Raw genomic sequence first — 24,245 nt, 5'->3', positions numbered from 1 at the left:
TTCTGGAAAGGGCAAAACTTTGGAGATGATGAAAGGATCAGTGATTTCCAGGGACTAAAGGAGAAGAGGAAAAGAATGAATGGGTGGAGCACAGTGAATTTTTAAGCAGTGGAAGTATTCTCTGTGAGACTATAATGGTGGATATATGTCATTATATAAAACCCATAGAAGTTTACAACACAAACAACCATAATGTAAACTACAGACTCCAGTTTATAATAATATATCTGGTTTTGGCTCTTCAGTTGTAACAAATGTACCACACAAATGCAAGATCCTAATAATAGGGGAAACTGTGAGTAGAAAAAAGAGTATGTGGAAACTCTCTGTACAATCTGCTCAGTTTTTCTGTAAACCTAATATTGCTCTAAAAAAAAATAAAGTCTTTAATTAAATATATATATATACATATATACACTCAAAGGTCAAGATTTAATAAGATAAATATTTGTATTAATTCATGACATTTTTAAATATAACTGGCTTTAAAATTTTGTTTGAGTTTCCCATGGTGTAGAAGACAATGACCACAGCTGTAATTTGATAGAGCTTCCCCTGGTGTCTCAGATGGTACCCCTGCTTGACTCATGGTAATATGCCAGCAGTTTGATCTACTATTGCTTTTGCCCCATTAGTGTAAATGTCAACCAGTGAAAATGATGAATATTATCTTATTATTCTGAAAATAGTTGTGACCTTGTACATCTCCACAAAAGGATTTCAGAGATCCCTAGAGGTCCATGGCTCATCTTTTGAGGACTATTGGATTTTGATGTTTTTGAGTATCATTTTCTTCGTGTTTATCTGTTTGGAATTTGTTGGCATTCTTGAATCCATAAGCTTATGTTTTCACTAAAAATGGGGAAATTTCAGCCATTTTAAGTTTATCAGACACATTTTTTGAGACTCAACTTTCTTTTCTTCTTATAAAACTTAATTAGGTAAAGGTTAAAATATTTGACATTGTCCCACAGTGATGCTAGTGGTAAAGAATTTGCCTGCCAATGCAGGAGATGCCAGAGAGATGGGTTCAATCCCTGGGTTGGGAAGATCCTCTGGAGCAGGAAATGGCAACCCACTCTAGTATTCCTGCTTGGAAAATCCCATGGACAGAAGAGCCTGGTGACCTGCAGTCCATGGGGTCCCAAAGTCAGACATGATTGAGCACACGCACTCACGTCCCTGAGGTTCTGTTTTATTGTTTCCCAGTCTTTTTCTTTTCTTCTCCAGTTTCAATAATTTCTACAATACTTACCATCTTTAAGTTTAAGGACTCTTTCATCTGTCATGTTTAATATGCTTTTAAGCCCTCTCAGGGAAACTTTTGTTTTTCCAGCTATTGATTTTTCCTTATAAATAGGAAATAGTAACCTAGTAAAGATTATTTTACCTCTAAAATAGAAAATTTGGTTCCTTTCTATAGTTTTTATTTCTTTACAGAGATATCCTCTCCATTCACTCTGAGAATATTCTCCTTCACATCCTTGAGTATTGTGCTGGCTGCTTTAAATCCTACTGTGTTTATTCCTATAGCTAAGTCATCTTGGGGCTGGTCTCTATTGATTTTTTCCTTTTTTTCTTGGGGATGGGTCACATTTTTCCTATTTCTTTTTATGTCTGATAACCTGAAATTTATGGTGGACATTATAAACAAATTGAAAATACAAATCCTGTATGTTCCTTTGAAAAGTTCTTAACTTTCTTTTACTCTTTTATCAAGCCGTTAACTTGGCTGAACTCAAAACTGTCTTTCCTGTAGTGGGCAATAGGTTAACTCTTTATGTTTTAACTCAGCTTAGTTGAGCTGTTTAGAGTCTGTGCATGTGTAATTCAGAGGGCAGGCAGTGATTTAGGCAAAGCTTATATGGTCTTTACTGGGATTTATCCTCTCCCTTTCCAGCTGTTGGGTTTACCCGAAACTATCTCATCTGACTAGGAAGACTGCAGGTTTTGTACTGGGGTGTTGACTTCCCAGTTTGGCACTGACTGAGACTTGCCCTCAGGCAAAGAGTTGCAAAACCAGGAAAGTCTCCGAGTGACATTGCCTATTTCCACATGTAGACTCCTCTTCTGCCTGCCTTTGCACACACTTTGCAGGTAGTATTTTCAGGTAGCTCTTTTCTTGGTCAGTCTTGCTGAATGTTTGTCAATTTTTACAATGTTTTCAAAGAACCAAGTTTTGGTTTTATTAATTCTTTCTATTGTTTTTCTATGTGACTTACATCAATTCTAACCTTCATTATTTTCATCCTTCCACAAGGTTTGAATTCAGCTTGCTCCATTTTTAAAAAAATGTTTAAGGCATAAGGCTAGGTTATTGATTTGATAACTATTTCATATATATATATTTATACATTTTACTTTTTAATCATGAAGTGATTTCAAAAAGAAGAGAGACTGAGAAAGAGACGGACAGACCCAGAGAAAGAGACCAAGAGAATTACATACTGAATGGAAGTATACAATATACTCACAGCCAAGCTTAACATATGAAATAATTCAATCAGAGAACCTTTCACCAATCTTCCTGGATCATATTTTTAAACCTCTCAGTCAGACCTAATCATTATTTTGAATTTGTAATAGTGTTTATAAATTTTGGACTTCCTTGGTGGCTCAGACAGTAAAGAATCTGCCTGCCTGCCAGTACAGGAAACATAGGTTCAACCCCTGGGTTGGGAAGATCCCCTGGAGAAGATAATGGCTACCCATTCCAGTATTGTTGCTTGGAGAATTCCATGGACAGAGGAGTCTTGTGGGCTACAGTCCATGGAGTTGCAAAGAGTCGGACACGACTGCGGGATTAACACAAATTTTATTTGTTACTTTATGCCTTATTATATATGTGGCTGAGCTGGTAAAGGATCAGCCTGCAATACAGAACTGAGTTTGATCCCTGGGTCGGGAAGATCCCCTGGAGAAGGGAATGACTGAGCAACTAACACTTACCACACTTAGCATACAAATTAAAGCAATACATAGTATTATTCTGTGTTTTAATATTTAAATTGTGTCACTGTGATGATGATTAATTCCACTCTATAATTCATTTACAGAGTTGTAGAATTCCCTAGTGTATGCATATACTAAAATTTATCATCTATTCTTTTGCCAATGGACATTTTAATTATTTCTAAATCCTTGTGATTTCAAATATTGCTCCTTTGAGCATTCTTGTACATGTCCGCAAAAGAAAATATTCAAACATTTCTCCAGGGCATAAGCCTAGAGTTGAATATAGCTAACATAGCTCTTCAACTTTATTTGGTCCTCACCAACTTGATTTCTTCATTACTATAAGTGTTTACAGGTATAAATTTCCCCAATGAGCACTGCTTTCACTGTATCCTATAGGTTTGGGTTTTTTGTGTTTTCATTTTCTTTCATCTCAAAATCATTTCACACGTGATTAATCTTTGACCAGTTAGTTGTTTGAATGTAGTTTAATTTATATGTATATGTGAATTTTCCACTGTTCTTTCTGTTATTGATTTCTAGTTTCATTCCACTGTGGTCAGAAGAGATACTTTGGATGATTTCAGTCTTTATAAATTTGTTGAGACTTTGGTTTGTGACTTAACTTATGCTCTACCTGGAGAATGTTCCATGTATACTTAAGAAGAATGAATATTCTGTTACTGTTGACTGTAATGTTCTCCATATGTCTGTCAGGTGTAGTTAGTGTATAGCATTTTTAAGTCCTGTTTCCTTATTTGTCTATTTGTTCTATCCATTAGTGAACATGGGTATTAAATCTCCAAATATTGTTGTTGAACTCTGTATTTCTTCCTTCAATTCTGTCAATTTATGAGTTCTGTTTTTATGTCTGTGTATGTTTATAATTTTTATAACTTGTTGTTCAGTTATATACTTTTAAAAAATCAATTTGCCAATCTCTTCTTTTTAACTGGAGAGTTTAATGCATTCACATTTTAAAGTAACTACTGATAAGGAAGTACTTACTTCTGCCATGTTCTTATTTGTTTTCTCTAAGTCTTGTAATTTTTTGTTCCTTAATCATTCCATTACTGTAATTTCTGTATTTTATTGAATTTTTTTGTATTTTATTGTTTGATTTCCTTATTTCTTTTTCTGTATAATTTTTAGTTTTTTCCTTAGTGGTTACCCAGGAGATTATATTTAACATCTTAATTTTGTAACAATCAGGTTTGAATTAATTCCAACTTAGTTTCAGTAACATATACAAATTATGCTCCTTTACTGCTCCATCCCTTTCCTCTATGTTGGTAATATTACAATTACATCTTTATATATTGAGTGCCCATTAACATAGCATTGTAATCATTGTTTTATGCATTCATTGTATGGAAAAGGAAGAGGACAAACCAAATATGTGATGCTACTACATTTTACGTTTACCTGTGTGGCTACCTTTATCATTACTCTTTATTTCTTTTTATGCTGTCTAGCGTTCTTCCATTATAACTTGGAGAAGTCCTTTCACCACTTTTGTAGAACAGGTGTACCGTTGACAAACACCCCTCAGTTTTTTAAATCTGAGTATGTCTTAATTTTGCCTTCATGTTTCTAAAAATAAATTTTATTTTTTTTACAACTGTTTTAGATTGACAGAAAAATTGACTGGAAGGTACAGAAAATTCATACTGCACTATCCCCATGTAGGCACACGCAGCTACCCTGTTATCAACATCCCACACCAGAGTGATACATTTGTTCACAATCAGTGAAAATACATTGACACATCATCACCCAAAACCTGTAGTTCACCTTAGAGATCACTCTTGGTGTTGTACATTCAGTTCAGTTCAGTTCAGTTCAGTCGCTCAGTCGTGTCTGACTCTTTGCGACTCCATGAATCGCAGCACGCCAGGCCTCCCTGTCCATCACCAACTCCTGGAGTTCACTCAAACTCACGTCCATCGAGTCGGTGATGCCATCCAGCCATCCCATCCTCTGTCATCCCCTTCTCCTCCTGCCCCCAATCCCTCCCAGCATCAGAGTCTTTTCCAATGAGTCAGCTCTTTGCATGAGGTGTCCAAAGTATTGGAGTTTCAGCATCAGCATCATTCCCTCCAAAGAATACCCAGGGCTGATCTCCTTCAGAATGGACTGGTTGGATGTCCTTGCAGTCCAAGGGACTCTCAAGAGTCTTCTCCAACACCACAGTTCAAAAGCATCAGTTCTTCAGCGCTCAGCCTTCTTCACAGTCCAACTCTCACATCCATACATGACCACTGGAAAAACCATAGCCTTGACTAGATGGACCTTTGTTGGCAAAGTAATGTCTCTGCTTTTCAATATGTTATCTAGGTTGGTCATAATTTTTCTTCCAAGGAGTAAGCGTCTTTTAATTTCATGGCTGCAATCACCATCTGCAGTGATTTTGGAGCACAAAAATATAAAGTCTGACACTGTTTCCACTGTTTCCCCATCTATTTGCCATGAAGTGATGGGACCAGATGCCATGATCTTCATTTTCTGAATGTTGAGCTTTAAGCCAGCTTTTTCACTCTCCTCTTTCACTTTCATCAAGAGGCTTTTTAGTTCCTCTTTGCTTTCTGCCATAAGGGTGGTGTCATCTGCATATCGGAGGTTATTGATATTTCTCCCAGCAATCTTGATTCCAGCTTGTGTTTCTTCCAGCCCAGCGTTTCTCATGATGTACTCTGCATAGAAGTTCAATAAGCAGGGTGACAGTATACAGCCTTGACGTACTCCTTTCCCAATTTGGAACCAATCTGTTGTTCCATGTCCAGTTCTAACTGTTGCTTCCTGACCTACATTCAATGGGTTTGTACAAATATACAGTGACATATATCCACCATATAGTATCATGCAGAGTAGTTTCACTGCCCTAAAAAAATATTCTGTGCTCCATATCTATTCATCCCTCCCCCACCTTCCCCAGGTAACCACTGATCCTTTTATTGTTTTGTGTTTTCCAAAATGTCATATTTTTGGAATCATACAGTATGTAGCCTTTAGGGACTGTTTGGTTTTTTTTTTTTTTTTTTAGTAATGTGAGTTTGTTTCCTCCATGTCTTTTCAAAGCTTAATAGCTCATTTCTTTTATCACTGAATAATATCCCATTGTCCCTATATACCACTGTTTGTTTATTCATTCACCTACTAAAGTACATTTTGATTGCTTCCAGGTTTCAGCCATTATGAATAAAGCTGCTGTTAACATTCTTGTGTAGGTTTTGGTGTAAATTTTCCATTCATTGTGGGTGATACCAAGGATCATGTTCTCTAGATTATTTGTTACGGGTATGTTTAGTTTTATAAGAAAATGTCAAACTATCTTCCAAAGTGGCTGTTCCATTTTGTGTTCCCACCAGTGGTGAATGAGAATTTCTATTGCTCCGCACCGTTGTCAGTATTGGATGTTGGTAGTATTTTGAGGTTTGGCTATTCTAATAGGTGTGGAATGGTATCTCATTTTAATTTGCCATACCCTAGTAAATCTATATGTCTTTAGATTTAAAGCAGGTTTCTTGTAGACAGCATATAGTTAGATCTTGCTTTTTGGTCCACTTTTACAATTTCTATCTTTTAGACCATTAATGTTTAAAGTGACTTTTTATATACTTAGATTAATATCTACAATATTTGTTCCTATTTTCTATTTGTTGCCCTTATTCTTTGCCCCTATTTTTTGTTTTCCATTCTTTTTCTACCATTTTTTATTTTAATTGAGCATTTTATGTGATTCTATTTTCTCCTCTTTTTTAGCATATAGGTGGTTCCTTTTTAAAAAATAAAACAAACTTTTCTAGTGTTTTCTCTTTAGAGTTTGCAATACACATTTACAAGTAATCCAAGTTCACTTTCCTATAGGATACTTCTTCATACATAGTACAAGTACTTTCTAATAACAAAATAATCCTGATTCCTCCCTCTCATCCCTTGTATCAATGTTAGCATTCATAACACATATACATAAACATGCATAGAGATATGTATTATATGTTATGTATTACATATATGGATATATGTATTCATATACACGGTTGCTATTTTTATTTTAAACAAATTATGTTAGATCACTTAAGATAGAAAGTAAGTTTGTATTTTACTTTCATTTATTCCTTCTCCAGTCCTCTTCCTTTCCTTATGTAGGTACGATTTTCTGACAGATAATCATTTTCCTTATCGCTGGAGAATTTCTGTTGACATTTCTTACAAGACAATGGTACTGATGACAAATTCTCTCAATTTCGAGTATTAAGTATTAAGTTAAAAAAAAAATTTATTTATTTTAGCCTGTACTGGGTCTTAGTTGCTACATGTGGGCTTTCTCTAATTGCAGAGAGCAGGGGCTACTCTTCGTTGCAGTGTGCTGGCTTCTTATTACGGTGACTTTTCCTCTTGTGGAGCACTGGCCCTAGGCACACAAAGGCTTCAGGGGTGGTGGCACATGGGCTTAGTTGCCTCATAACATGTAGGGTTTTAAATCATAGACCAGGGGTCAAACTTTTGTCCCCTGCATTGGCAGGCCAATTCTTAACCACTGGACCACCAGGGAACTCTTAAATTCCCTCAATTTTGGTTTGTCTGAGAAAGTTTTTATTTCTCCTTCACTTTTGAAGGATAATTTCACAAAATTCTTGGTTGATTTTTTTTCTTTTAATACTTTTAATATTTAACTCTCCTCTCTTCTTATTTCAGTGATTTCTTTGGTGCAGTTGTATAATAATTGAAATCTTTGCCCCTCTGTATATAAGGCATTTTTTCTTCTGACTTCTTTGAAGATTTTGTCTTTATCTGTGATCTCCTTCAGTTTGAATGTGATATGCCTATGTGTAGGGTTTTTGTGTTTTGTTTGTTTGTTTGCTTTGGCATGTACCCTGCTTAGTGTTCTCTGAGCTTCCTGGATATGTGGTTTGGTATCTGCCATTAACTTGGGGAAATTCTCTACAATGATTGTCTCAAATAATTCTCTTTGTTTTTCTCTTTATTTTTTTTTCCACATGTATCTTTTTTAGTTGTTCTTCAGTTTAGGAATATTCTGTTTTGTTTTCTGTTTCATTTTTTCCAAGTCTTTTTTTTTTCTTTGTTTTTTTACTTTGGAAGTTATACTGACATATCCTCAAGGTCAGAGATTTTTATTCAGCTATGTCCATCCCACTAATGAGTCCATCGAAGTTATTATTCTATTGTTACAGTGTTTTTGATCTCTAAGATTTATTTTTGATTCCTACATTGCCCATATGTTCATGCGTGCTATCTGCTTTATCCATTGGACACCTTAATGTGTTAATAATAATTGTTTTAAATTCCCAATCTGGTAATTCCAACATCCCTACCATATCTGAGTTTGGTTCTGATGCTTACTTTATCTCTTCAAACTGTGTTTTCTGTCTTATGTCTTCTAACTTTTTGTTCTTGTTGTTGAAAGCCAGACATGATGTATTGGATAAAAGGATCTCTGGTAAAGAGGCCTTTTGTGGTGTGGTGGTAAGGTAGGGAGGAGGGGAAGCCTTCTATAGTCCTGTGGTTAGGTCTTAGTCTTTTTGTGAACCTGTGTGTGTACTGTGAACTGTGAACCTCTGTCTCCCTTCCTACTTCCTGCTGTATTAGGTGAGACAGGATGGCTGGACTGATCTACAACTGGGTATTTCCCTTCTCCCACATGGAGGACTGCAATGGATTGGAATCAGGTATTTCCCTTCCTCAGGTCAGTTAGGCTAAAACTAAACCCCATTAGTCTGCTGCTGCTGCTGCTAAGTCATTTCAGTCATGTCTGACTCTGTGCGACCCCATAGACAGCAGCCCATCAGGCTCCCCCGTCCCTGGGATTCTCCAGGCAAGAACACTGGAGTGGGTTGCCATTTCCATTAGTCTAGGCTAGGGTAAAATAGTTTCTCTTGAGGGTAGGCCTTGTTAAGAACCAGTAGAAGGCTGTACCATATTTGAAAATGGTTACTTTCCACCTGCTAGAGCTAGAGGGGACTTTTCTCCAACATTCACTGTGAGAACCAAGTTAAGCTCTTGGAGGTAAAACTTAACAAAAATGTGGTTACTCTCTGATTTTTTATCTCTCAGGCTTGTTCACACCAAACCTCCAGCAATTTGTCAGTTATAGCTTAGGTTCTAACCTGACAGTGGTTCCCTTGAAAGTTTCTATTTGAGAGTTTCCACTCTAGGATGCTTTAATCGTCTGTATCTGCCTCTCTGTTGCTCCAGTTTTTTGGGTGGCAGTTTGCTTTGTGAATTCACTAGTCCAATGGATCAAAGAAGAGTTGTTGGTCTTTTGTTTGTTCAGCTGTCTACTTGTTAAGAAGGAATGATGATTTCCTAGCTCCTGGAAGTTTCTTTTTCACTTTTAGAAAATATTATTGCTAAACAGAGAATTCTTGTTTTGTTTTTTTTTTTTTCCTTTCAGCACTTTTAGTATCTCATCCACTGCCTAATGGCTTCATGGTTTTTAATGGAAATGGGGTGTTAAACGTATGGATTCCTTGTACATAATAAGTTGCTTCTCTCTTGCTGTTTGCAAGATTCTCCCTTTATTTTTGGCTTTCAACGTTTGACTCTAATATGTTTCTGTATTGATCTCTATAAGTTTATCTCACTTGCCGTCTCTGAGCTTCTTGCATGTGTAGATTCACATCTTTTGTTACATTTAGAAGGCTTTCAGCTGTTATATTCAGCCATTATAGCCATTAAGAATATTTTTCAAATATTCTTTTTGCATTTTTCTCTCACTCTGGGGCTCCTATTTTGTGTACACTTGATGCCCACACAGGTCCCTTAGGTTTCTGTACTATTTTCCCATCCTTTCTCTTTCTGTTCCTCAGTTCAGTTCAGTTCAGTCGCTCAGTCGTGTCCGACTCTTGCAACTACATGAATCGCAGCACGCCAGGCCTCCCTGTCCATCACCATCTCCCGGAGTTCACTCAGACTCACGTCCATCGAGTCAGTGATGCCATCCAGCCATCTCATCCTGGGTCATCCCCTTCTCCTCCTGCCCCCAATCCCTCCCAGCATCAGTCTTTTCCAATGAGTCAACTCTTCGCATGAGGTGGCCAAAGTACTGGAGTTTCAGCTTTAGCATCATTTCTTCCAAAGAACACCCAGGGCTGATCCTAAGACTGGATAATTTCAAATGACCTATTCAAAGTCACTAATTCTCTCTTCTGCCAGTTCAACCCTGATGTTGAAACTGCTAATGAATTTTTCATTACTGATTTTAGTTCCAGAATTTTAATTTCTATTTCTGCTATGAATTGAATATTTATATTCTTCCAAAATTAATATGTTTTAATGGAATACTCAATGTGATGGTATTTAGAAGAGGGGCCTCTCTGGTAGGTAATTATGTCATGGGAGTGGAGCCCTGTGAATGGGATTAGTGCCCTTTTTAGAAGAGGCCAGACAGCTTACTCACTCTCTTTCTGCCATGTTGAGGATAGAGTGAGAAGTCGGCAGTCTGCAACCTGGAAGAGATTTCTAACCAGAACCTAATCATTCTGGCACCCTGATTTCAGACTTCTAACCTCCAGAACATTGAGAAATAAATTTTTTTGTTTATAAGCCACTCTGTCTATGATACTTTGTATAGCAGCCCAAACTGACTAACAGAGTTTCTCTTTTAGGTTCCTACCTTTTTATTGATAGTCTCTATTTGGTGAAAAATCTTTCTTCTGGTTTGTTTTTATCAACTTCAATTTAGCATATTAAGATATTGATTTAAAGTCTTTGTCTAGTAAGAACAATGCCTTGACTGTTTCTGGACAGTTTTTTTTTAATTAATTTTTTTGTTTCCTTAAATGAGCCACACTGACTTGTTTCTTTCATGCCTAATTTTTTTTTCATGAGACCTTCTGAATTTTATAATGTGGCGATTATAGAAATACAATTCTACCCCCTCTTCAGGGTTTGTTGTTGTTCTTTGTCATGGGTTGTTGTTATTTGCTTATTAAGTGACTTATATAAAACTTTTTCTAAAGTGTGTATTCTTTGTCATGTATGGCCACTGAAATCTGTATTCTCTTTCCTAGTCATTGGTTGTGTTTTGACAGAATTACCTTAAGTGCTTGGAAACAACAAAAGAGAAAAGGGAGAAAGGCTTCTTCCAGTCTTTGTAGATTGGTTCTGTGTTGGGGCACTCCTTCAATGCCTTGTCAAGCAGTTTATAACCTTGCCTTAGCCTTTAAGTTTTGCTTGGACAGAATTTGCAGGCAGGCTAAATGTAAAAGCTTTGGATCTTCTTGGGCTTTTTCTGAGCATGTGTCTTACCCTGTGTGTGTTCATGGCCTTCTTGATTCTCTGGTGTACATGGAGGCCTTTACAGTCCCTATTCTTGCATGTATCTCCTTTCCTAGTCTCTTTCTTTTCTTGGCTCTCAGTCTATTTCTTGTCCTAAGTGTTGTCTCTTTCTCAAAGCTGCTGTATCTAACACCTTTACCTTTAAATGCTTTCAGCAAAAGCTGCCCAGGAAGTGGCCCCAGCCCTGAGAATGCTCTGACTAGGATGAAATAAAGGGAAACCTTTGTGTAGGTCCTTAATGGAGCCACAAGAGAGGTCAAGACCCAAAACCACAATGTTTTGAGAATAAGGTTTGTGTTGCTCCCTCTGACTCTAGAAACCTGTACCAGAATTGCAGGCTGCCATCCTCACTACTAGTTTTTGTTTGTTTTCCTTGTGGAAAGATTCTTAAACTCCAGGTTAAATTTCATATAGACATGGGAGTATTCAGTTTATTTACTCCTTATTGAGTGACTTTTGGTAGTTAGCGCCTTTCAAGGAATTTTTCTGTTTCATCTAAGTTATCAAAATATTAGCATTCTACTATTCATTATACTCTCTTTTAAATATGTGATATGTAGTGATGTCTCATTTCCGATGAAAATATTGGTAGTTTTTGTCTTATGTTACTTCTTTTTTCTCCAGTTTATCTACAGGTCTATAAGCTTTATTGATTTTTTAAAATAACCAATGTTTGTGTTTATTTATTTTCTCTTCTTCTTCTTCTTCTTTTTTTAATTTCATTGTTTGCAAGTCTTATCTTTTTTACTTTTCACCTTCTATTTGCTGTGACTTTAATTTGCTCTTTTTTCATTTTTCATGAAGTAAAAAGCATCTATTATTGATTTGAGATCTTTTCCCCCCTAATATAAGCAGTTGATGGTTTAAATTTCTTTCTAATCACTGCATTCACTGTACCCCACAAATTTTGATATGTAATTTCAATTTTCTGTCATTAAGGTATTTTATAATGTCCCTTGTAATATTTGTCTTTGATCTATAGAAATCTTTAAAATTGTGTTGATTAATTTCCAGATCAGTGGTTTTCAAAATAGTTTTCTATTACTTTGCTAGCATGTGAGATGAATGCAATTGTGCAGTAGTTTAAATGTTCTTTGGCATTGCCTTTCTTTGGGATTTGAATGGAAACTGACCTTTTCCAGTCCTGTAGCCACTGCTGAGTTTTTCAAGTTTACTGGCATATTGAGTGCAGCACTTTCACAGCATCATCTTTTATGATTTGAAAGAGCTCGCCTGGAATTCCATCACCTCCACTAACTTTGTTTGTAGTGATGCTTCCTAAGGATCACTTGTTTTCCTATTCCAGGTGTATTGCTCTAGATGAGTGACCACACCATTGTGGTTATCTGGGTCATGAAGATCTTTTTTTTGTATAGTTCTTCTGTGTATTCTTATCACCTCGTCTTAATACTTTCTGCTTCTGTTAGGTCCATACCATTTTGGTCCTTTCTTGTGCCCATCTTTACATGAAATATTTCCTTGGTATCTCTGATTTTCTTGGAGAGAAATTTAGTCTTTTCCATTCTATTATTTCCCTCTGTTTCTTTGCACTGATCACTGAGGAAGGCGTTCTTTGTCTCTCCTTGCTATTCTTTGGAACTCTGCATTCAGATGGGTATATCTTTCCTTTTCTCCTTGGAGCCTTTCACTTCCCTTCTTTACTCAGCTGTTTGTAAGACCTCCTCAGACAACCATTTTGCCTTTTTGCATTTCTTTTTCTTGGAGATGATCTTGATCCCTGCCTCCTGTACAATGTCCATAGTTCTTCAGGCACTCTATCAGATCTAATCCTTTGAATCTATTTGTCGCATCCACTGTATAATCAAAAGGGATTTAATTTGGTCATACTTGAGTGGTCTAGTAGCTTTCCCTACTTCCTTCAGTTAAAGTCTGAATTTGGCAATAAGGAATTCATGATCTGAGCCACAGTCAGATACAGGTCTTGTTTTTGCTGACTGTATAGAGCTTCTCCATCTTTGGCTGTAAAGAATATAAACAATCTGATTTCGGTATTATACTGTTCATACTGTTCATGGGGTTCTCAAGGCAAGAATACTGAAGTGGCTTGCCATTCCCTTCTCCAGTGGACCACATTCTGTCAGACCTCTCCACCATGACCCGCCCGTCTTGGGTTGCCCTGCAGGCATGGCTTGGTTTCATTGAGTTAGACAGGCTGTGGTCCTAGTGTGATTAGATTGACTAGTTTTCTGTGAGTATGGTTCCAGTGTGTCTGCCCTCTGATGCCCTCTTGCAACACCTACCATCTTACTTGGGTTTCTCTTACCTTGGGCGTGGGGTATCTCTTCACGGCTGCTCCAGCAAAGCACAGCAGCTGCTCCTTACCTTGGACGAGGGGTATCTCCTTACCGCCACTGTTCCTGACCTTCAACGTGGGATAGCTCCTCTAGGCCCTCCTGTGCCTGTGCAGCCACCACTCCTCGGGTTGCTCCTCCCAGCCGCCGGCCCTGGCCTCGGGCTCTGGGTGGCTCCTCAGGGTCACTGCCCCTGACCTGAAGTGGAGTAGCTCCTCTTGGTCGTTCCTGTGCCGTGGCAGCCTGGCACACTAAGCGCAGGCGGCTGCGAGCAGGCACACTAAGCACCAGAAAGAATGAAGGGATGGAGCCAAAGCAAAAACAATACCCAGTTGTGGATGTGACTGATGATAGCAGCAAGATCCGATGCTGTAAAGAGCAGTATTGCATAGGAACCTGGAATGTCAGGTCCATGAATCAAGGCAAATTGGAAGTGGTCAAACAAGAGATGGCAAGGGTGAATGTCAACATTCTAGGAATCAGCGAACTAAAATGGACTGGAATGGGTGAATTTAACTCAGATGACCATCATATTTACTACTGCGGGCAGGAATCCCTCAGAAGAAATGGAGTAACCATCATGGTCAACAAAAGAATTCAAAATGCAGTACTCAGATGCAGTTTCAAAAATGACAAAATGATCTCTGTTCTTTTCCAAGGCAAACCATTCAATATTACAGTCATCCAAGACTACGCCCTGACCAATAATGGTGAGAAGCTGAAGTTGGATGGTTCTATGAAGACCTACAAGACCTTCTAGAACTAACACACAAAAAAGAGATCCTTTTTGTTATAGGGGACTGGAATGCAAAAGTAGGAAGTCAAGAAACACCTGGAGTAACAGGCAAATTTGGCCTTGGAATGTGGAATGAAGCGGGGCAAAGACTAATAGAGTTTTGCCAAGAAATTGCACTGGTCCTAGCAAACACCCTCTTCCAACAACACAGGAAAAGACTACACATGGACATCACCAGATGGTCAACACCGAAATCAGATTGATTATATTCTTTGCAGCCAAAGATGGAGAAGCTCTATACAGTCAACAAAAACAAGACCAGGAGCTGACTGTGGCTCAGATCATGAACTCCTTTTTGCCAAATTCAGACTTAAATCAAAGAAAGGGAAAACCACTAGACCATTCAGGTATGAACTAAATCAAATCCCTTATGATTATACAGTAGAAGTGACAAATAGACTCAATGGATTAGATCTGATAGAGTGCCTGAAGAACTATGGACAGAGGTTTGTGACATTGTATAGCAGGCAGTGATGAAGACCATCCCCAAGAAAAAGAAATGCAAAAAGGCAAAATGGTTGTCTGAAGAGGTCTTGCAAATAGCTGAGAAAAGAAGAAAAGTGAAAGGCAAAGGAGAAAAGGAAAGATATACCCATCTGAATGCAGAGTTCCATGAATAGCAAGGAGAGACAAGAAAGCCTTCCTCAGTGATAGAGGAAAGTAATAGAACAGGAAAGATTAGAGCTCTCTTCAAGAAAATTAGAGATACCAAGGGTACATTTCATGCAAAGATGGGCACAAGAAAGGATAGAAATGGTATAGACCTAACAGAAGCAGAAGATATTAAGAAACAGTGGCAAGAATACACAGAAGAACTATACAAAAAAGATCTTCATGACCCAGATAACCATGATGGTTATCACTCACCTAGAGCCAGACATCCTGGAATGCAAAGTCAAGTGGGCCTTAGGAAGCATCACTACAAACAAAGCTAGTGGAGGTGTTAGAATTCCAGTTGAGCTGTTTCAAATCCTAAAAGATGATGCTGTTAAAGTGTTGCACTCAATATGGCAACAAATTTGGAAAACTCAGCAGTGGCCATAGGACTGGAAAAGGTCAGTGTTCATTTCAATCGCAAAGAAAGGCAGGGCCAAAGAATATTCAAACTACTGCATAATTGCACTCATCTCACAAACCAGCAAAGTAATGCTCAAAATTCTCCAGTCTAGTCTTCAATAGTATGTGAACCATGAACTTCTAGATTTTCAAGCTGGATTTAGAAAAGGCAGAGGAACCAGAGATCGAATTGCCGACATCCACTGGATCATCAAACAAGCAAGAGAGTTCCAGAAAAATATCTATTTCTGCTTTATTGAGTATGCCAGTGCCTTTGACTGTGTGGATCACAACAAACTGTGGAAAATTCTTCAAGGGTTGGGAATAACAGCCCATCTTACCTGCCTTCTAAGAAATCTGTATGCAGGTCAGGAAGCAACAGTTAGAAATGTACATGGAATAACAGACTGGTTCCAAATTGGAAAAGGAGGATACGTCAAGGCTGTATATTGTCATCCTGCTTATTTAACTTATATGCAGAGTACATCATGTGAAATGCCAGGCTGGATGAAACACAAGCTGGAATCAAGATTGCTGGGAGAAATATCAATAACCTCAGATATGCAGATGACACCACCCTTATGGCAGAAAGCAAAGAGGAACTAAAAAGCCTCTTGATGAAAGTGAAAGAGGAGAGTGAAAAAATTGGTTTAAAACTCAACATTCAGAAAACTAAGATCATGACATCTGGTCCCATCTCTTCATTGCAAATAGATGGGGAAGCTATGTGGGCTACTCCATTTCTTCTAAGGTATTTTTGCCCACAGTAGTAGATATAATGGTCACCTGAGTTAAGTTCACCCATTCCAGTCCATTTTAGTTCACTGATTCCTAAAATGTTGATGTTCACTCCTGCTATCTTCTGTTTGACCTCTTCCAAGGCAGGCTCTCTCAGTTTCCTATTTATCCTCAATCATTTATCTTGTTAATCTGGGGCATATGGATGGTTAATGGGAAATTTACAACACTGCAACACTCTCCTAGAAAAAGCAGCAGCTTCTTTCATTTTTTCTTTATTTTAAAAATTTATTTATTTATTTATGTGGCCATGTTGGATCTTAGTTTTGGCACATGGACACTATAGTTGTGGCACCTGGGCTTAGGAAGTTGCAGTGTGCAGACTTAGGTACTCCAGGGCATGTGGGATCTTAGTTCCCTGACCAGGGATTGAACCCATTTCCTCTGCATTGCACAGCAGGTTCTTAACCACTGGAAAACCAAGGAAATCTCCAGCAGTTTCTTTTTTCACTACATTTCCTACATTTCACTACATTTCACTATGTTTCCTCCTGGTTGTTGTAAGTTTTTGACTAGGTTACAGAGTTCTTCAGAAGTGAATTATAACTGTTTTTTTGAAGAGTCATTTTTTACTAAGGTATAACATATGTTTCATGTGTACATTATATTCTACTTCTATATACACTACGGCATGCTAACCACCAAAAAGTTAGTTTCTATTCATTATCATACAGTTAGTCCCCTTTGCCTGTTTCAATCTATCACCTCCACTGCTCTTTCCCTTCTGTGCTCTGTATCTGTGTGTTTATTTCTGTTTCGTTTGGTTACTTAATATATTGTTTGCTTGTTTTTATATTCCACATATGAGTGAAATTGTATGATATTTATCTTACTTGTTTATCTGACTTGTTTCATCTTAGCATAATACCCTCAAGGTCTATCCATGTTGCTGCTGATGGCAAGAATTTACCCTTTTTATGGATGAGTAGTGTTCCATTGTATATGTAAATGATATCTTATTTATCCATTCATTCAATGATAGGAACTTAAATTGTTTCTATACCTTGGCTACTGTAAATAATATTGTGATGAACATATAGGAAAATCTTTTCAAGTTAGTATTTTTGTATTCTTTGAATAAATACCCAGTAGATAGTCATCTAGTTTCTTTCTGTCTCTCTCTTTCTCCCTCCCTCCCTCTTTCCCTTTGCATGTGGCTATCACATTTCTTGACACTATTTACTGAAGAGACTGTCCTTTCTCCATTGTATTTTCTTTGCTCTTTTGTTGTAAATTAACTGTTCATATATGTGTGGGTTCATGTTAGGGGTCTCAATTCTGTTTTGTTGATCTGTTTTTCTGCCAATACCATGTTGTTTTGATTGCTATAGCTTTGTAATATAGTTGGATTCAGGAAATGTGACACGTCCAGTTTTGTTTCTTTTTCTCAGGATTGCTTTAGCTATTCAGGATCTTTTGTGATTCCATATAAACTTTAGTTTTTTTTTTGTTCTATTTCTGTTAAAAATGTTCTTGGAATTTTGATAGAGATTGCATCAAGTCTGTAGATTACTTTAGGTAATAGTAATATAGACATTTTAGCAATGTTAATTCTTCTAATCCATGAGTGCAGAATATCTTTCCATTTATTTGTGTCTTTTTCAGCTTCTTTCAACAGTACCTTATCATTTTCAATATACAGGTATTTACCTCCAATCACTGCAGATGGTGATTGCAGCCATGAAATTAAAAGACGCTTACTCCTTGGAAGGAAAGTTATGGCCAACCTAGATAGCATATTCAAAAGCAGACACATTACTTTGCCAACAAAGGTCCTTCTAGTCAAGGCTATGGTTTTTCCAGTAGTCATGTATGGATGTGAGTCTCTTCACAGCTTTCTGTGAAGAAAGCTGAGTGCCAAAGAATTGATGCTTTTGAACTGTGGTGTTGGAGAAGACTCTTGAGAGTCCCTTGGACTGCAAGGAGATCCAACCAGTCCATTCTGAAGGAGAACAGCCCTGGGTGTTCTTTGGAAGGAATGATGCTAAAGCTGAAACTCCAGTACTTTGGCCACCTCATGTGAAGAGTTGACTCATTGGAAAAGACTCTGATGCTTGGAAGGATTGGGGCAGGAGGAGAAGGGAATGACAGAGGATGAGATGGCTGGATGGCATCACCGACTCGATGGACATGAGTCTGAGTGAACTCCGGGAGTTGGTGATGGACAGGGAGGCCTGGCGTGCTGCAATTCATGGGGTCGCAAAGAGTCAGACACGACTGAGTGACTGAATTGAAGTGAACTGAACTACCTCCTTGGTTAAATGTGTTTCTAGGTATTGCAGTCTTTTTGTTGCAATTGTCAGTGGGATTATTTTTCTAATTTCTCTTTCAGTTATCTCATTGTTAATGGGATAGCCACAGATTTTTGCATGTTGATTTTGTACCTTTTGACTTAATTATATGCATTTATTAATTTCTAACAGATTTTTGGAGGAATCTTTATGGTTCTATCTATATAAAATCATGCTTTTTACAAATAGTGATAGTTTTACTTCTTCCTTTTCAATTTGAATGCCTTTTATTTCAATATTGAGTCATATCTTTAAAGCAGTGTTCATTTTCTGGTATTGGCATCAATACTTTGCAGTTCTATGTAGTACAATTCATCACCCATGTTTGGATAATATGTGGAGGTGAGAATGCTTTTGCTCTGTTTTCAAATTTGGTCAATGATTCTATGGAAGGTTAAGCTTCTTTTTTGCTGTTTTTAGTTATGTTGTGTTTCCTCTTCCAAGTACTCTTAATTTTTACCTTGTAGACCTGGACCTCCAAAGGCAGGAGTGCTGGGGATTCTTGTGCCAAGGAAGGCATGGTGCTGAATGGTGAAGGAAATGGCTAAAGGGCTTTGTTCTAGTAGGTTATAGAGAAGACTTTCCAAGTTGAGTGGCTGTCTTTACAAAAACTGTGCCTTCTTGTTTGAATGTTCAAGCCTTTTGAAGGCTGCTAAATGCACGGGGCTTCACTTCATAGCTGTAGATCTCCAATAGAGCAGAGATATCTAGGGGTATTGCTGGCTATACAAGTTCCCAGAAATTAAGTATGAGTATTCATGAGTGTTTTTTTATGCCTGCTGGATTCCTATATCTTATGGGGCAAGAGATGATGAGGGCACTTTATCAACTCTAGTCCAATACTATGAATTTCACTTTAACTTGAGAATGGATTTATCAGGAACATGTAGAGTTGTGTCTCAACTCTAGCTGTCCATTGGAACCAACTGGGAAACTTTCAAAAACACCAATGCCAGGGATTCTGCCAAGGCAAACTGAATCAGAGCTCCTGGGGATATGGTTCCCAGCACTGGTATTTTTTCAAAACTCCTGAAGGGACTGTCACATGTAACCACAAATTAGAAACATTTAACCTAAAGAAATGATTTTCAAACTCACCTGCACATTAGAGTCACCAGGAGAATTTAAAAACATTCAGATACCCAGGCTTCACCCTGAACAAATTAAGTCAGAATATGTGAGAGTAAGATCCATGCATCAGTATTTTTTTTTTTAGCTACCCAGATGATTAATATGTGACCAAGTTTGGGAACCTTTTAAAAACATTCTCTTCTCTATGTAAACTAGTTCATGCCTAATACAGATATGCTCTTTGCTCTGAGTTAATTATATCACTGCTTCTCAAACATGTATGTTCATATGATTATCCTGAGGCTTGTTAAAATGCATAATCTGAATCAGCAGAGGTAGTACTGAGATTCTGCATTCCCAACAAGATCCCAGATGATACCAATGTTACTGGTTAAGTGGACCACACTTTGAGTAGCAATGAGTGTTGCCATTGTATTGTCATCTGGATGAATCTTCAATTGAGAAAATAAAAAGACACAATATAGATTTTCATATACAGGCCCATACTTTAAGATAGTTAATTATAATTAATTAGCCTGTACTTAAATTCTGGTAGAATACGATAGTTAATTTGGGAAACTTAATTAAACAATTAGGGCAAAATAGTTGTCCTAGATAATGTTGAACTGTTTCAGATAGAACCACTTGTCAGATAGGTTTTAAAAAAGATTCAAGCACTGGATGGTTTACAATACTAGAGCAGTGGCAGAATTCCTTAAAAATGTGTCTGCAAAACCCATTGTGTAAAGCAGACATAATAACTGTACAAACTTTACTATGATTTAAAATTTTTTGTATTTGATGGGAAGTTATGCAGATGTTTCTGGACACCCTGAACCATTTCCATACAGCATCTGATCCCTCTAAGCATGGACTGAAATCCTCTGATTCAATGTACAGAGAATACAAGAAATCTATTCTGAGGAAATCAGTTAGATTTAAGTTGAGCATACATTTGAAATCTTTGTTTATGTAATACCTTGTAGTCACTGGAGTAATTTAGTTATTCATTATTTATTTGAAAAAAAACTTTCATTGTTGACTTTTTATGAATCAGACATAATTCTAGGAAGTGGAAATACCAGTGGAAAGATCTGTTCAAAATTAACAGAGGAGATAATTTTTATTCAGTTCAGTTCAGTCACTCAGTCGTGTCTGACTCTTTGCAACCCCATAGACTGCAGCACACCAGGCTTCCCTATCCATCACCAATTCCCAGAGCTTGTTCAAACTCATGTCCATCGAGTTGGTGATACCATCCAACCATTTTATCCTCTGTCATCCCCTTCTCCTCCTGCCTTCAATCTTTCCCAGCATCAGGGTCTTTTCCAATGAGTCAGTTCTTTGTATCAGGTGGTTAAAGTATTGAAGTTTCAGCTTTAACATCAGTCCTCCCAATGAATGTTAAGGATTGATTTCCTTTAGGATTGACTGGTGTGCTCTCCCTGCAGTCCAAGGGACTCTCAAGAGTCTTCTCCAACACCACAGTTCAAAAGCATCAATTCTTTGGCAATCAGCTTTTTTATGGTTCAAATCTCACATCCGTACATGACTACTGGAAAAACTTTGACTAGACAGACCTTTGTCGACAAAATAATGTCTCTGCTTTTTAATATGCTGTCTAGGTTGGTCATAGCTTTTCTTCCAAGGAGCAAGCGTCTTAATTTCATGGCTGCAGCCACTATCTGCAGTGATATTGGAGCCCAAGAAAATAGTGTCTGTCACTATTTCCATTGTTTCTCCATCTATTTGCCATGAAGTGATGGGACCGGATGCCATGATCTTAGTTTCTTGAATGTTGAGTTTTAAGCCAACTTTTTTACTCTCCTCTTTCACTTTCATCAACAGACTCCTTAGTTCTTTTCGCTTTCTGCACATCTGAGGTTATTGATATTTCTCCCGGCAACCTTGATTCCAGCTTCTGTTTCATCCGGCCTGGCATTTCACATTATGTACTCTGCATATAAGTTAAATAAGCAGGGTGACAATATACAGCCTTGACGTACTCCTTTCCCAATTTGGAACCAATCTGTTGTTCCATGTCCAGTTCTAACTGTTGCTTCTTGACCTGCATACAGATTTCTCAGGAGGCAGGTAAGGTGGTATGGTATTCCCATTTCTTGAAGAATTTTCCATGGTTAGCTGTGATCCACACAGTCAAAGGCTTTGGCATACTCAATAAAGCAGAAGTAGATGTTTTTCTGGAACTCTCTTCCTTTTTGTATGATCCAATGGATGTTGGCAATTTGATCTCTGGTTCCTCTGCCTTTTCTAAATCCAGCTTGAACATCTGTAAGTTCACAGTTCACATAATCTAGTCTTCTATTGAAGACTAGATTGGAGAATTTTGAGCATTACTTTGCTGGTTTGTGAGATGAGTGCCATTGTGCAGTAGTTTGAACATTCTTTGGCCCTGCCTTTCTTTGGGATTGAAATGAGCACTGACCTTTTCCAGTCCTGTGGCCATTGCTGAGTTTTCCAAATTTGCTGGCATATTGAGTGAAGCACTTTCACAGCATCATCTTTTAGGATTTGAAATAACTCAACTGGAATTCCAACACCTCCACTAGCTTTGTTTGTAGTGATGCCTCCTAATGCCCACTTGACTTTGCATTCCAGGATGTCTGGCTCTAGGTGAGTGATCACACCATCGTGGTTATCTGGGTCATGAAGATTTTTTTGGTAAAGTTTATTATTATTATGTATTTATTTATGTTAAATATTTATTTATATACACAAAATTTTATATTTTATTTAATTTTTATTATCAAATTGAAACATATGCAGAAATTCAGAAAAAAGAAGTTGTGCTAAAGTGCAAGGTGAGGTAGCAAGTGTTGATGTAGCTGCAGCAAATTATCCAAATCTAGCTAAGATGAAGTTGACTACACTAAACAACACATTTTCAATGTAGATGAAACAGCCTTACATTAGAAGAAGATGGCATCTAGGATTTTCATCACTAGAGAGGAGTAGTCAATGCCTGCTTCAAAGCTTAGGACAGGCTGATTCTCTTTTTAGGGATTAATGTAACTGTGACTTTAGTTTGGAGCCAGTGGTCATTTCAGAAATCCTAGGACCCATAACCACTACACTAAATCTAATCTGTGCTGTATAAACGGAACTACAGTCTAAATGACAGCACATCTGTTCACAACACGGGTTACTGAATACTTTAAGTCCTCTGTGGAGACCTACTGCTCAGGAAAAAAAAAAAGATTCCTTTCAAAATATTACTGCTGGTCACACCAGGAGCTCTGATGTGCAGTGAATTTAATGTTGTTTTCATGCCTGTTATCACAGCATGAATTCTGAAACCCATGGATCAAAGAGTCATTTTGACCTCAAGCCATATTATTTAAGAAATACATTTTTTAAGGCTATAGCTTCTCCTTGATGGATCTGTGCCAAGTCACTTGAACACCTTCTAGGAACTGACCATTCTAAATGTCATTAAGAACATTCAAGTTTTATGGGAAGAGATCAAAATATCAACATTAATAGGAGTTTGGAAGAAGTGATTCCAACCCTCATGGATGATTTGGAAGGTTTCAAGGCTTCAGTGGAGGAAGGAACTGCAGATGTTGTGGAAGAAGCCAGGGAACTAGAATCAGAAGTGGAGCCTGAGGATGTGACTGAACTACTGCAATCTCACGAAAACTATTTTATGGATGAGGGATGGTTTCTTATGGGTGAGCAAGAAAAGTGGTTTCTTGAGATGGAAGCTACTCCTGGCGAAGATGCTATGGAGATTGTTGAAATGACAGCAAAGGATTTACAATACTCTATAAACTTTGTTGATAAAGCAGCAGCAGGATTTGCGAGGGTCAACTCCAATTTTGAAAGAAGTGGGTAAAATGCTATCAAACATCATTGCAGGCTACAGAGAAGTCATCTGTGAAATGAAGAGTCAATTAATGTGACAAGCTTCATTATTGCCTGTGTTAATAAATTGAAATAGCCATGCCAACCTTCAGCAACCATCACCCTGATCAGTCAGCAGCCATCAACATCAAGGCAAGACCCTCAACTAGCAAAAATATTATGACTTGCTGAAGGTTAAGATGATGCTTAGCATTTTTAAAGTAATAAAGTATTTTTAATATTAATTTATTTGGCTGCACTGGGTCTTAGCTGCAGCACATGGGATCTTTGATCTTCACTGTGGCGTGAAGGATCTTCAGTTGCAGCATGTGAACTCTTAGTTGTGGCATGTGTGATCTCGTTCCCTGACGAGGGATTAAACCCTTGTTCCCTGCATTGGGAATACAGAGTCTTAGCCACTGGACCACCAGGAAGTCCCAATAACGTATTTTTAAATTAACATATGTATACTTTTTTAGACATAATGCTATTGCACTTAGTAGACTACCGTATAGTTTAAGCATAACTTTTATATGTGTGGGGACGTCAAAAAATTCATGTGACTTGCTTAATTGCCGTGGTCCAGAACCAAACCCTCAATATTTCAGAGGTATTCCTCTAATCGTGAAGCACAGAATATGAGGAGGGACTGTGTGAGAGAAGAATCCTTGTGGCTTCCAAACTCGGACTAAGTCAGCAGAAGATAGTTCTCCAAAGCATGAGGGCCACCTTGATTTAATAGGCAAAACCTGTTTGGAGTACAGTTGTCCCTCCATATCCTTTGGTTCTGAATCCATGGAT

The sequence above is a fragment of the Capra hircus genome, chromosome 8 (genome assembly GCF_001704415.2).
Source record: "Capra hircus breed San Clemente chromosome 8, ASM170441v1, whole genome shotgun sequence".
NCBI classification, from domain to species: domain Eukaryota; kingdom Metazoa; phylum Chordata; class Mammalia; order Artiodactyla; family Bovidae; genus Capra; species Capra hircus.
The sequence above is the reverse complement of the archived record's forward strand: the minus strand, read 5'-3'. Positions refer to the sequence as shown.